Source organism: Rattus norvegicus, chromosome 1 (genome assembly GCF_021556685.1).
Source record: "Rattus norvegicus strain SHRSP/BbbUtx chromosome 1, alternate assembly SHRSP_T2T, whole genome shotgun sequence".
NCBI classification, from domain to species: Eukaryota; Metazoa; Chordata; class Mammalia; order Rodentia; family Muridae; genus Rattus; species Rattus norvegicus.
The window spans coordinates 62,175,038-62,190,821 of NC_141534.1; the positions used below are offsets into that span (position 1 = coordinate 62,175,038).

At 42.5% G+C, this 15,784-nt stretch overlaps 1 long non-coding RNA gene across 4 annotated transcripts in view; it reads left to right on the plus strand.

The window, feature by feature from the left end:
• The first annotated feature begins 3,622 nt into the window (after nt 1–3,622).
• Nucleotides 3,623–15,784, plus strand: part of LOC148007087 (uncharacterized) — a 43,021-nt gene continuing 30,859 nt past the window's right edge. For 3 of the 4 annotated variants that reach the window (XR_015646197.1, XR_015646194.1, XR_015646193.1), the window contains exons 1-2: nt 3,623–3,679; nt 5,590–5,712. This is a non-coding gene — a long non-coding RNA (uncharacterized LOC148007087). The remainder of the gene's footprint in view (nt 3,680–5,589; nt 5,713–15,784) is intronic. The other variant, XR_015646198.1, reaches the window with a different exon arrangement.

Genomic DNA, 15,784 nt, shown 5'->3' on the forward strand with positions numbered 1-15,784 from the left:
TTTGCCCCTTTTCTGCATGGAATTCTTTATTGGTTTATTACTCTTTTGATATATTTTAAGTTGTACTCATACCTTTTTGGCCAGGTTGCTTATAGGGTTATGCCACAAATCCTGCCCTTTTCTTTGAACTGACATTTAGTTGATGAGCAAAGATTGGATTTTAAAGTTCTGCTCAGACCGTAGAGTAGGTATAGTTTGTTTCAGCCAGAATACATAAAATAACTGAAATAATGTGCAAAAATGAACAGCTCTCACTGAAACATTAAAATTTAGATGAAAATTTAGTTAGGCTAGTTAGTTGTATTTTTATGCATAATCTTTTGTGTTCTCCTCTTGTCCAGCCAAGATGCACACTTATCTGGCAGTTCTGGAGATCATGAAAACCTGATGTTTAAAGAGCGTCCACACAACTTCTCAAAAAGTCATGATATGTCTGACAAAGTGGAAGCTTCTCGTAAAGTAACAGAGCTTGAGAATGAATTGAACACTAAGTGAGAAGAGAGAGGTCACCTGTACTCAAGCAGGTCTGACCTTGGCAGTCGATTTGTGGGGTGGGCCTGAAGAGGAAGGAACAAATGTCCTTCTAAGTGATGTTTAATTTCTTTTTCTGAAATGGTTGCAATTGAGAGATGTTCCACATCCAAGAAATTTTGTCTTACTTTACCAAGAAAAATCCTGCCTAGTTCTTAGAGATCTGACAAAGGTGAAGTTACCCGTTCTTGTTAGCATTGGCACTCTTGGACCCAGAAGGCAGAATGAAGGGCTTTAAAGATGACAGGGTGTTTCCTCTACCCTACCTTTTCCATTGTCATTCCAAGGGCAGTAGGCCTAGACATTATCTTTCTGTTCTTTCTAAAACCTCCATTTTCCTACCAGACAGTGATCGCCGAAAATGTCAGAGCACTACTGTGTCTCTGGAATGCTGATTCTCCCAGAATTTCTTTTATTGTTGAGAATATTTTCCCTATCCTGTGTTTTTTGTCATTCTAGATGAATTTGAGAATTGCTCTTTTCTGCAGGAGACAGGCCTCTCAGCCTAGGGCATTCCTGTGTCATTGGGCACCCTGTATGCAGGAGACAGGTCTCTTAGGGCAGGTGAAATGTTGCCTGTAAGTTCTTTAATTTGCATGAGTTGGCTGCAAGGAGTTGTTAATGTAAGGCGCACAACACATCATTCATCTAAAATGTGAGCCTCCTGATCCAATGTAAATGTTTGAGATTGAATATCTAATTCATAATTTAATTTCCAAAATTCTAGAGAAAGGCTTCATATTTGATGCTAGGGATTTTATTTTTATCAATTCAAATCACCAGACCACTAATCATTGGTGGAAAGCAAAGGTGACAGTTCTGTTAGAGTTATCTAATACTTCAGTGGTTCCAAAGGCTGTAGAGCTCTCACAGCATTACACAGCATTCTTGCAAGCAGGAGCAAAGACGTCCGAGACGAATGGGAGCTCATGTGTGGCGGTCAAACACAGCTATCTCAGAAGTTGTAAATTTAGTGAAGAGATTTATAAACTCTGTCAGGAAAGGAAGAAGCGTGTTGCTGTGCCCCCTGTGACTTAAGTGCTATAAGAAAACTTGTGTCAGTTGAGTCTGCATCTCTTTCTCAGCGTAACAGATTTATTTAATTTTAATTCCTGAATTTTGCATCCTCATTCCTCAGTTGAGCTATGGGAGAAAGGCCTCAGTTTGCTTATTTTGTGTGAAAGGTAACTTTATGATTTCAACACATTTTCTTTTTCAGAATCTCTAATATGGTTTTAGAAGAACTTTCTGTTCCATAGAAATCTGTGCATCAGGGAAATAATCACAATTTTAAATAAAACGGAAGCATTTGAAACCCAAAAATTCTTTTTAATAAGAGCTGTACGATCAATTGTTGAAATACAACCATTAGTATTTTTTATGTTTATGAGTTTCCTATTTGAAAGCGTGTCTTTTTTTTTTTCCTCTGTAAGAGAATAGAGTGTTCCAGAGAGCTGATGAAGGATTTGCACACTTGTCTTGCCCAGGAAGTGCATTCTTCTTGTGTCTGCAGCACATGGGCAGCCTTTCATAGCATAAAAATACCTCCCAAAGAAGAGCAGGTACCTGCTGTCCCTAGTGCATGGGAAGACAGATGCACTCAAGAACCTGCAAGCATCTGAAAACACTGCATGTGTGTTTGTGAGACCTGGAGTGAAGTAGACTTGGCCATCCCTGGACAGTGAGGTCAGATGTGAATAAGTGTTGCAAGAGCACATTGAATAGCGTACACTACTGTTGGGAAATGTTTTCCTAAGGCCTGGACTCCCCAAACTACTCACTGATAAGCCCATTGCCTTAAAGGTGTTCTGGTCATTCACGTTTCAAAAGTAAGTGGCCACTCAGTACTGATGGAAGGAAGGTATGTTTCATTATCATGGCACAGGATACACTGATCCGTTCCAGCAGGCTGAAGGGTCAGTGGGATGTTGTGTCCCCTCACCCTCATGACTACTGTGCTTTAGCACGGGGGAGCAAGACAGTGTCCAAATCTCAGGGTTTGGGTGAAATGTAAGGATGGAGTTGGGAAGTTGCTGGTCAAAGGATGTAAAGTTCAGATGAACAGGGAATGACTTTGAGTACCGTTACCTGTAGCCTATGACACTCAGCAGTGTCCTATAAATAATGCAAAGGAACTTTAAGAAATGGGAAGCATGTTTGAGGGTTTAAAAAGCTTGTGGGGAACTTTTTTGGAAGAACAGAACTTATATGTTGGAATTAGTGTTTGTATTTCTATATTTTAATTTATTTTTTTTTAATTCTGTAGAGACATCCCTTAGAAACTAGTTTTGGTGCTGACCCAGGACCATGTCTTCTTGTGCTCCCTGTCCTGTGTGGGATTTGTGGCTCAGGCCTACTGTGGCCCCTGGTCTCTGTACCACTTCATTTTCTGCCAAATCCTACATGAGTCTTCCTTTGCCCATTCCCAGGTAATAAAGTGATTTCAGAAACAGTTATACTCATGAATTTATTATACAATTAAGCAGAATAGGGTGGTTGATTGACTTGGCAGAAGAAATTTTCATCTCCTAAAGTGTCAAGTGATTTGTTTGTATAAGAATTTTTTTCAACCTGTTCACTCACAGCGCTGGGAGGTAAGTGCCAGTCTTGAGATTGCCTAAACGTTTTAAGCAGTATGTAGATAGTACTGCCCCTACTCGCCCTGTGATCCCAGGCAGTCACATACAGAACAGGATGGGGGATCAGGAGACATCAGCAGACCACAGGTGTGGATAAATGTTAAAGTGTGAGAAATGAACACAGAACCTGCGGGGCCTGATGGAAGGACCCTATAAGACATGTCTGTGTGGTAGACTCTCCTGAGATGGTAGAGAGGAAGGGGAAGGGCCTCCTCCATTACAAGTCTCAGGGGGCAGGATCGCCTATGGGCTGGGAAAGTGATGCCTCTAGGTGAGATTGGTATTCAATGCCACAGTAAATTGATTTGTATTTTACAAGCACTGTAAATGCGAAGGATATTGAAAGGTAGCCTGGAAAACTTCAGTGTATGGGCATAGACTCATGCGCGCGCATGAGTGGCCAATGAACGATACCCGGCCCTCCTCTCTCGGACTTAGCCACGCCCTTCATTAGTTACTAAGGGGATTTTTCAGAACAGAGGTTATGGCAGTTTCACCATCCAATTCCAGTGAGTATGAGGGGAGCCCATGGAGTTTGAAACCACTCCTTTCTGCTCTCAGGGATGTGGGGAAAATAAGAGAATTTGGGTTGGCTTAGTAGCACTATTTTGTGAGTCTTAGCTTGAGTTCCCTCGGGATGGAGACCAACTGCTTCTTTTCCGAATCTTAGGGAAGTTGACATGTTTTCTCCCAACTGTCCTTATGGCTCCTTCCTCCATCTCCCGCTTGGGGCTTCTTCTCATTTGCTGCATCAACAAATGAAGGTTCCCTGACTTGGCACCTCCTTATGCTGAACATCAGCAGACTCCATACTGAGCAGGATTTGGGAGTACAGCTGTTAATACCAATAATTATGTAACCGTACTCGTTGCCCTCTTAGAGAACACCGCAGAAAAATAGATTGATAAAAGTGAACAAAAATATAAACATCATATGTGGTAATGGCTCCCAAGCAGAGAATCTGAACCTTACAGCAGCCCCACCTAAGATTTATGAACAGGAAACCGGGAAGGGGAATGACATTTGAAGTGTAAGTAAAGAAATGTATCTAATAAAAAATTAAAAAAAACAAAAACAGACAAATAAACAAAGAAGTCTATGCTGTGAACATAATCAGAAAGATGATCTGATCTGCCTCTTTTGTTTGTGTGTGTGTGTGTTTTACCTTGACTTCCGTAGTCAATGGAGTTCAGATAACTGTAGGAATGCATTTTATGGTTTAGAGGCACTGATAGGATCATTCCTTTACTTATGCTCCCCCTACTAGTTTTCTTACACATATCTCATCAAGATTTAAGCTGTTATGCATCCATAAATCTTAATGCTTACTAAATCATTTTAACTTTCCTATTCTTTTCATCTTCTTAATATTCCTGGTACCTAAATAATACAATCCTGTAAAAGGTGTTTCAAATTTAGCTGGTAGACTGATAAGCCTCTTAAAACACATGACTTAGGAAACAAGCTAACCTACATTATGGCTGATTGGTGCATGGAAAAACATATTAATTCTAAATTAAATATATTAGACTATTTAAAATAGTCCTGCTTTAATATTTGTAATCATATCAAACTTTAAATATAGGATTATAAAGCCTGTGATTTGACTGTACTATACTGCATTCTCCATATAGATTTCTACATAAATTACTGAAAATTTCTTGGCAAAAACTTATTATGTGAGCACCTTTAAAACTAATACCACTGGGGCTTTTCCATTTAATGGGGATTGAACCGTATGTTTAAATACAGGTAAAAGTATGCTGGTTTAAATACAGGTAAAAGTAGATTTACACTTAGCAGCCAACTAAGTAACCTGGATGTAGTCACTTATATTCAATTGAGTAGTTGCTTGTAGAAGGGAGCGCAAACTGCAGATCAGGTATTTCAAGGAGCTCTCTTGGTATAAACTTAGCCCTAGCTAATTTGGCCATAGGGAATTCATGGTCCTTCTGATACTTGATCAGTCCAAGCCAAACTTCCTACACAAAAGGTCAGGATGCAGTTCCTCCTGTCTCTATGTCTTTTTTTATTAACTTGAGTATTTCTTATTTACCTTTCGATTGTTATTCCCTTTCCCGGTTTCCAAGCCAACATCCCCCCAAGCCCTCCCACTCCCCTTATCTATGGGTGTTCCCCTCCCCATCCTCCACCATTACCACCCTCCCCACAACAATCACATTCACTGGGGGGTTTAGTCTTGGCAGGACCAAGGGCTTCCCTTTCCACTGGTGCTCTTACTAGGCTATTCATTTCTACCTATGAGGTTGGAGCCCAGGGTCAGTCCATTTATAGTCTTTGGGAAGTGGCTTAGTCCCTGGAAGCTCTGGTTGCTTGGCATTGTTGTTCATATGGGGTCTCGAGCCCCTTCGAGCTCTTTTAGTCCTTTCTCTGATCTTATCTGCCTCTTAAAATTCAGTTTTTATCAGGTGTGCTTCCTGGCCAAAGAAGTCAGATGAGTGCATGAGCAGCCCCTTTGAGGACAAGGCTTGGATTCCCAGGAGCAGACAAGGAACTCTGTGGGCATACTCCAAGGAAACTGGTGAGAACCACAGCCAGCATTTTGGATCTTTGCAAATTTGCCTAAGTGTACATTGAAAGAAGAAACCTCTATTCTGGCAACTAGTGCTACATTCCTTAAGGAGAGCACAGCTCTGCCTGCTTCAAGCTCAAGCTTAGCTATCGGGAAGCTTCCCCCTGGGACTGGACCTTGGCACCTAACTCAGGACCACTTTACCTCACCTTGAGAGATAGACTTCCATCCACCCCAAGATAGACAAGACTTCCATCCACCCCACGACAGAGCTGGGGTTAGAGCAGCCACTTCCAGGCTCTGGAGCACACCGAGAATGCACACTCTAGTGTTTGTGGGCTGCAGGCAGAACTGAGCAGAGGTTTCTGTTGGCTTCCATTTGGAGGACTGGGGTCCAAGAGTTGGCTCCAGTTCTCCTCCGTTTGTAGGTAGCTGATTCCTCTTGGTGCCCTGTGGTCTCTCTCTGCACCCTTCAAGTGTCTGTAACTTTAGGGTCCCTTTCATAAAGACAGCAATGTCATTACGAGAGAGCCCACCTTTCAGGTTTCCTTGAATGGATCACGTGGAAGGCATTGTCACCTACTAAGTGTCAGGGACTTCATCCTTCACCATATTAATTGGGTTACAACTTGTCCAAGTGAAGGTAGTGAAGAGAGACTCATAGGGTCAGAGCAAACATAACAGAACTATCTCACCATGCCCCATTCTAATTGGACCAGACTTTGTAAATGTGTCCCAGGTCTTTCTGGCACTGCTGTCCATCATTGTTCTCACAGTATAGCTCTGTCATTTACGGGGGGAAACTGAACAAAAGGCATCTCATCAGAAAGGAAGAACAAGGCAGTAGACTTGTAGATGGAATCCTGTTATAAATGGCAGAGACCCTAAGGAATCTGCTAAAGTTTAGCACTGAACAGTGAGTTATACAAGACCAATGAATATAAGCTCTGTCAGCAGAAATAAAGCATTTCTATATCCTAGCAGTACACAAAACAAAATAGGGGAAAATTTTTATGTCGTACACCAACTTTTATAAAAACCAAAAATATTTTGTAAATAATTTGGCCAAACACACACTAAACTTTTAACTATAGCTTCTATTTTTGTTTGAAATCTAGGAAGTAAGTAAATTTCATCAAAATATTGCAGAATAATTCATAATCAACTGAATACATTTAGAAATCAACAGTATATAACTTGTAGGTTTTCATTACTCAGTATATAACTCAGAGGTTTTCAAACTCATATCGTAGGTTCTCTTTACCAATCAGAGGTTAGAAGTGCAGATAATGCTGTCTCCATGTAGTCACACATACTCTGTGAGAAGATTTAGAGAGTTAATTCTCTAACAGGAGGGTCCGCATCCCAATCTGGAGACAGAATTCCCTTCAAGAGGGTCTAAATCACCTGCAGGTATGAGTAGCCCCCTCAGAGGAAGGACTGAATCTCCTGCAGGAGAGAATGACAAAAATGAGAGGATCCATAGGAGGAGGGACTTAATTTCTTCTCTGATGGGACTGGAGCATCAGCAGGAATTTGACTCTGTAGTCTGTGAGATTATTTTCAGTATGATGTTCTGAGTTCCCTGAATCCACAGCTGGAGCACTGAGCCACCACCAGGAACACTGCACCTGGACCAGTTGTCAAAGGGAATTAAATACGAATTTCACTTCTTTGGCTTATAAAATCCCACCATGCTCTAGCTTCCTTCCAACATCCACCCTTCACTGACCACCATCTCAGCTTCTCAATAAATCCTTCCTCTCCTTGATTTTCCAAGACTACCTACGTCTTATGAGCACCTACACACACACACACACACACACACACACACACACACACACACACACACACACACACACACGGCTTTGAAGGGATCAGATTTTTATTTTTAAGGCTGAAATGTTTCTATGACTTTCTCTGTAAACCCTCCTTCCCAGGTACTTTCCACGGCACCTTACTGACTGAAAGATAAAAGAGTCTCGAGTGTCAAGCTTGCATCCCTGGTAGTCCTCAGGTCTGGTGCTGATGGGCTCAGAGCCATGGGGTGTGTGTGGGTAGCCGGCCATGCCTTGCTGAGGCTGACTTGTCTTGGCTCTGCAGTATGTGAAGGAGTCTTCACAACCTGACTGTTGACTTTCTCCTTGCTGAGACTGTTTCTACCATTTCTTGTTCTCTGTTCATTAATGGTGTTTCAGTGTGGGCAGGTAAATGCTGTTTTGAGGCAATTTTTTGGATCCTGGCTGCAGGTTAAAGAAAAAAAGGTAGTTGAATTGGAAACAGAAAATGCTGTTCTGTCCCTGAGATTGGCATAGGTAATCTCTGTCCTGTAGACTGATTGACTGATGAGACACATGTGAGTGTTTGCTTTGCATAGGCTACTGCAGTTGCAAAAGATTAAAAGAAAGGTAGCTTTCCTTTGATGGTTGGTCCCCTCCAGTGTGGTGCACACTTAGTGAGTCATCCACTAGTGGAACAGAGATTAATCCTAAATTTTTCATCCTCGTGAACAGAAGTATTTAAGGAATAATCCATTAATGATACATCCAACAGTTGGGTCTGGACAACTTTGTTGTACTGTTTATGCATGATGAACTCATCCATATTAATTTTAATTAATCTATAGATATAGTAGTCACCTCCAACACCCAAAGACTTGGTCTAAATATGTGCAAACTCAGGTGATGAGATATGGTTTCTCAGACACCCCCACAGCACGCCACACTGCAGGGTGGATGCTGCACACTTCAGGTGCAGACGTTTCCAGTTTGGCTGGGTGTTCAGTATACCCTTCATCTTCTCACAGGCTCTTCTGACACTCTTCTTACACAACCTCCACTGACACTCCAGTTGTTTATTTTCCTTGTATTTTTGTTTGAAGTGTAGTGCTCTTTTTACAGGGTTCCAATTCTTGAAGGCATTGGATCCCCTGCAGATAAACAGTCTGCCTTGTCTTAAATTGTTACGTGTGTGTGTGTGTGTGTGTGTGTGTGTGTGTGTGTGTGTGTACAGCCACATATTTCGTGATCCTACCCATAGCTGACCCACTCAGAACACATGCAGGAGGTGGGAACAAGAAATAAAAATAAAGGAGTAAAATGCTGGGTGCAAGGCAGTTGGGAGCAGAGCATCAGGAGGAAGAGTCCAGAGTCCAGGGAGGCAGGGTGTGAAAGTACAGCAGCAGCTTAAAGGGGCTGCCAGTTCTTAGGGTGTGGGGACCAGGTGTGTTAGGAGCACAGGGAGAAGATGAATGTGATGAGCTTTCAAGTTTAACTACTGTCTGATCTCTGCAGTGCCATCCCTGGAAAAGTGATATAAGTAGTCCCTCATGCCCTAGTCAAATCACAGACACTTACACTGTCAGATCCCAGTGTGTTGGGGACCCCTACCCTGGGAAGTTCTCAGGGGTGTAAGGAGCATGCACTGGTTTCCTTTGTGGTGTACTCACCATGAGTGAGGAAATATTTGTCTGCACCTCTTCTGGAAGCAGAGATAGTAAACATGGGTGACACTCCTGATAGCCTGTCTGTATAAAGTTTTGGCTTCAGTGGTGTTAGCTCTCTGGCTAAAAGATCTAATCTAACAAGTCCTAAGATTTCACAGATGAGGGAATTATGAAAGCAGTTAACTGAAATACATACTCTGCTATTCTGAATTTGAAACAGGCTTCAACCTGACACTCTTCCTCCTTATCCTCCCCAGACTTCTTACTTTTGTCTACATACATTCCTAGTGGCGTCTCTGAGGACCCAATTCTGACTTGTGACTGGGCCTGGGTCATGCTCATGGGTTGGGGAAGTAACAGATGACTACACTGGGGCCCTTTTATCCATTTAGCAAATGAAGTTCCACAGGTCATGATTATAACTCAGGATACATAACCTATTGCAAGAGATCCTCAGCTGAAATCACAGAACTCAGGAGGGACTAAAGACCACTGACTTGCAACATGATGTTCATCTTTCTAAACCCCTCAACATTTCACCAAATAACCGGTAATCTAGAGTACCCCAGCACACACTGAGAAGTGTAGAGAGAAAGACTTTCATGTCTATGTTCCTCTGCACATGAGAAAGAAGTTTCAGGACAGTAAATAGGTTTTGAGGGTAAGTTTCTCTTTTATAAACACCATTCTCTCTCTCTCTCTCTCTCTCTCTCTCTCTCTCTCTCTCTCTCTCTCTCTCTCTCTCTCTCTCCCTCTCTCTCTCTCCAGTTAAACTTATTTATTTTTATTTCACATGCATTTGTGTTTTACCTGCATGTGCATCTGTGTGTGGCTGTCAGGTATCTTAGGAGTTTTGCGTGTGGGGGCAATTCCAGTTAAAACCGTCAGAACAAAGAGGAAATGCAGCATCAACAGTAGCAATCAGGTCCCTCTCCTTAGTACCCTGTGGATGTACCTGCCCTTGTGGCTACAGTCTTCTTTGTGAATGCATGCCATGCATGCACTGCACTACAGCTGTGATGCTGGTGTCCTATGGCTACCAGAGTACCTGCATCTTGCCTTGTCTACAGAATACTGGCATCCAGCCCTGTCTCCAGGCAAGCATGCTGAGGACGAAACATTAGCCACATGTAAACAACATGGGATTTGTAAGTACACAAAGATTATGATTTCCTATGGAATCTGCATTATAAAAGGAGGGTAGCATGAAGGAGAGAGATGCTATAGACTAGGACTCCAGTTACACAGTGGTTTCCATATGGATTTGTCAGACATGACTAGGAAGGGTGCTGGGAACCTGTGCAGACTTGGACAAACACAAATGCTTTTCTGTAATGGGATCCAAGAGGAAAACAGTATCAGATGAAAGTTCCTTACCCAAGGATGACCTCTCTTCAGTGAGAAGGCCAGAGTTATGTGTGGCTTCCATCTCAAGACCTCGGGTCGAATGTGTGAGTCAGGTGTCCTTGTGCCTGCTCTTCTCCAGTGCTTTTAACAAGAAGGCTCCCTCCTTCAAATTGGCAAGCTTGAGGGTGGCGAGGTCTGTCCCTGCTGTGGTTGGATTATGGTCATCCAACAAGGGTGTACATGAGTATATGTGCACTGTGTGTATTATGCAGTGACAACAAAACACGAAGAGGGTAAGATATTCTAGATCTTGAGTTGCACATGACTGTGAGCTGACTTGGAAGTGTTGAAAAACAAGTGAAGGTCCTCTGCAAAGGCAGCCAGTGCTCTGAAATCCTGAGCTTTCTCTCTAGTTCCTGCTCTGTAGGTTTCTCGTGTCCTGTTGATTACTGTCTTCTCCACTAGCCTGTTCCACAGGAATCAGTCTTATGATTGTGTAGCATCACAACACCAAAAATACTTAAATCTCTGACTGGATGCCCTGACGGATTTTTACACAGGATAAAAGTCGGCTACATTTGTGTTTGATTATTAACAGTGCCTCTGGAACTAAACTCAGATCATCAGCTATTCCTTTCACCTCTGAACCATCTCAAAACCTCACACTATATATTCTGTTCTGTCCTCAGTGTACCATGTATTGCTATAATCACCAGCATTGTTAAAGCAAGCCAAAGGAGATTTATAAAATCTTCAGATTTTGAAATTTACATTCACACATAGCTTGTGCTACACATCATTAATCCCCCTTTCAGGAGAAAGAAGGTCTCTTTACTGTCCAAATCACACTTGTGTACAGGGTGAGTTTTAGGACAGCTTCAGTTTGTGGTAACACTCTGTCTCAAATTAAGCACACAACAGCAACAACCCAACCACACTCTCACAGAAACACATTCATGGAACACACACACACACACACACACACACACACACTCACACACACACACACACACACACACAGGAGCACTTTCCAGTTTCTACCCTTCCCATTCATCAAGTGAGCATTCAGTGTAACTGTACTTTAATCTCACCTACCTCAGTCCTTCCAGTCTGTAGGCTTCTCTTAAACCCTCAGGAATTGGCAACTGACATCAGGCCGGTTTCTGCTTGCTGGTGGGGAAATTGGGTTGTGTTGCTTTGTTAATCTGTACTCCCTTAGCCAACTTCCCCAGGCCCTGAGAAGATTCCATTAACCTCCTTCAGAGTACTTCAGTGTTTTTAAGTCATACTCAACAAAGTAAGGAACCATTTGGTTTGATTGCAGCATTTAGGATTGTGTGTTGAGTAGGTACCAGAAGAATGTACACTGTTTTAGAAGTAGGTCTGTGAGTAAGGGCTAGGTGTAATTTTATCTGCTGAGTGAGTGAGTGTTTGCTCCATATCGTTACCCATTTTGGCTTCTGTGGTATTTTTATTCCTATAGACTAAACGGTTTGAGTTTGTGTTGGCTTCTTCTGTGATTTCAGTATCCAGCACCTCTGGACTTATCCTATAAGTATTACCAGATTAACAGGGCTGTTGATTTTCCATGGAGATGCTTGTTTACATTTTTACTTAATCCACATCTTATGTTCAAGTGGAGGGAGAGCAGCTTGCTGGCTTTGCAGCAACACACATTGACCCAGGGTGAAGGGTCTCTCTGTTACTTATTCAAATTCCTGAATCACCAAGACATTTTGCATGAGCTATCCTCCACTGTCTCTGGCAGTTGAGTACTCCTTTCCCAGTTGCTGACTCTGTTTGGGAAAACTCAGGAGGTGTGCCCTTGCTGGAGAAAGAATGCCAGTGGGGCTGGGCTTTGAGGTTTTAGTGCTCTGCACCACTCCCTGTGCACTCTCTGCTTTGAACTTGTGATTCCAGATGTGAGTCCTCTGCTTCCTGCTCCTTCCACTGTGCCCTGTAGTCATGGAACTTAACCTATGGTAACAGGTGGTCTGTGAAATAGGATCACTAATCGCCTACATGTTTTATAGTTTGCTGTGCTCATGGCATTTCTGTCACAGAAATACAACGGTAACTAATGCAGAATGGGATGTAATAGAGCAGACTCTTGCTGTGTGATACCTGACCATGCCAGTTTGTGCTTGTTACTTGTTTTGGAAAATATGCAAGAATTCAGAACTTTGAACTAAAAGTGGCCCAGTGCTCTAAGAAGAGTTTAATGGGGTATACTGGCAGGAGCTTGGGAGTCAGGAGTGCCAAGACATATCCAGACTGTGGAAGCCCAGGAAAGGGGATTCAGAAGGCAACAATATTTGTAACTGGTCTGGGATAGGTTGTATGATGCTTTTACAAAAATGTGGCTTCCTTCAGCCCACATCCTAAAAACCTACCCGAGGCTAAATTAAAAAGTAATAAACAAATTTCTTCGATGAAAATTTGAAGAGAGCCCAGTATGGCCTCTGTTATACTGAGGTATAGGACTTCAATGAAAAAAAGCAAATGGGGCAAATAGAAATGCAAAATGTATAGCTTACAGAGAAAAGACACTGGGAAGATTAATATTATAGCCAATGCCTAGGCCAGAAGAGAGCCTGCAATTACTTAGGAGATTAGAACCTTAATAAGAGGCCATGTCTCCTCAGGTGATGACATCACTCAATTAACCTTGTAATCTGTGGTAGAAAGTGACTTACTTAGTGTTTTCCTGCTATTAACAGACACCATGACCAATGCAAATCTTATAAGAAGAACACTGCTTTGGGTTTGGCTTACAAGTTCAGCAGTTTGGTTCATTATCATCAAGGTGGGAGCATGGCAGCATCTAGGCAGACATGGTACAGGAGGAGCTGGGTGTTCTACATCATCATCTGAAGGCTGCTACTAGAAAACTGATTTTCATGCAGCTAGGACAAGAAACATAAGGGTCACATCTACAGTGACACACTTCCTCAATCAAGGCTACACCTATCCAATGAGGGCTCATCTGCAAATAGTCCCACACCCTGGGCTCAGCATATTCAAATCAAAACAGGAACATTAGTCATTTTCAGTTCCTGAAATCACCTGTGATCAGAAGCTGCTGCTACTGTGGGTCATGGGGCCCAGCGCTTTCCAGAAATCAGGCCTCTTCTCATGTACTCTCATCAGTCACTGGGAGTAAGGAAGCTCAGCAAAGGACTGCTGTGTGGGCTGAGAAAACTGAGAAAGTCTGCTTGGGAAGTTGTGTCAATCTTCATCTCCACATCGAGATGGCATGGGGGTTACCTGACCTTACCTGACCAGTTTCCATGTTTGGTACCCCTGGATCATATTCATTGTCAGGTAGGAAAGTGTTATTTGGCACCCAATGTCATGTTGTGCTTATCATGTACCCAAAGTTGATAGAAGACTTAAAAATGTAGGCTTGAAAGGTATCCAGTTTCTAATCTGGGAAGGAGAACAGCAGGCCTGAGAGGAACAGGCCTCATGTGCAGAGGGATGTACCATCTGTACATGGTTGGGAGAAGCTCAGAGAAGGTTAGTCAAACCTGTCTATCCAGTAGAGGTTAGTTAACTGTGGAAACTATCACTAACAGTAAAGGTAACTTTGAACTCTGAGGAAGAGAAGGTTTGTTGCCATTGTTTGTGGACCATGCTTCAGAGGTGATGAGACACAGAGAAGCTGTGTCTTGGGTTCATGCCAGGAAGCATGCTAGCTGAGCACTTCACATCTTAAGATGTGTATGTCGTCAGGGCCCTTACACAAAGGTGATCTAGTGACAGTGTCTTGCTTTATTTGTACCAATCACATGAATTTAAATTTCCTACTTGTTCTTGTTCTTAAAAACTCACTGATTAGTTTTAGCTGAGACTCCTGGGAGACTTTTCTCTCACATGCTGTAAGTTTTAAAGATTTGGTGATTAACATAAATTACTATTCATAGGTGAACACAGGGCCCACACTGACCTCACCTTGCTATCTGGAACTGTTACTCCTGAGCCAAGGGTCTCAAGGGTCTCTGCCTCAGAAAGAAATGTGGAAAACTGATCTCATAATCTATTCACATTCCTTGTGTCATCCAGAATATCTGCTAGAATGAGAGGATCCTTCCCTGCTCAGGACAATGTAGATACTGCTTCCCCCTGAGGAAAGAAAGGGCCATGTCCTCCCTCCGTGGGACAGTCCCTGATGTTCACTGTAATGTCACCCAACTGTCCCACCTTGAATCTGCTGTACCACTTGAGCACGGAGACTCCCTTTTATTCTGGGAGATAAACAGGAATCTCCAGCTAGGAACAGTGGTCCAAACATGAGGTTAAGTGAAGGCAGTGAGAATGATGTATACACACTAAGGGTTTCTGATTGAATGATTCTGAACTTAATGTACTTCCTACTAGAGTCATCTGTAAGTGACATGTAAGCTTTGTATTAAAATGTACCTTTAGGTCCAAGATTTCATGGTAGGACAATGCCCTACTTGCTTTTAAAGATATCCTAAAAACTGGATAGAAAAGAGAAAATACAGAACAGAAAATGTTCCTAGGTGTACAAGACTGGTTTACATGTGCAAGTCTCTGTGCTCAACGCGAAGAGCACACAATATGCCTTAGAAAGTAGATGATAAGCACTCCCTTCTCTCTCTCTCTCTCTCTCTCTCTCTCTCTCTCTCTCTCTCTCTCTCTCTTTCTACCTCTCCCCCTCTCATGGGTGTGTGTGTCCGTTTGTGTGTGTGTGTGTGTGTGTGTGCGTGTGTGTGTGCATGTGTGTGTGTTTCTGTGTCTGTGTGTCTCTCTGTCTGTCTGTCTGTCTCTCTCTCTCTCTGTATGTGTGTGTTGTGTGTGTGTGTGTGTGTGTGTGTGTGTGTATGTGTGTGTGTGAGAAACTGAAGGTGAGCTCAGGGTCTCATGGCCCAGTTGGAACAAGGATCCCATGTTGATTGACTCCCACCTTGACAAGTATCTTGTTGTTGGGATGACCAGCATGTGACTATTGGGACAAGATAGAAGTATTTACGAGCCAACAGTTTTGACCGATTTATGTGAATTAGGGCAAATTTGAGATTACACATAAGAGTTTTAAACTTTGTTTGAAAAAACTAAACAGTGTTCTTGGAATAGTTTCTTTGGAGTAGACGGCCAAAGGCCAAATTTTATCTGATTGTTGGTGAGCACCTGTGGGTTTTTCTTTTCCTTAGGTAGTATCCTTTAGTTTTGGGTCAGACAATGTAAACCTTATCATTTCGACTGTTTTTAACATCTCAAATGATGTCCCACGTTCTAGGTGCCAATCCACAAATGCCCACTCCT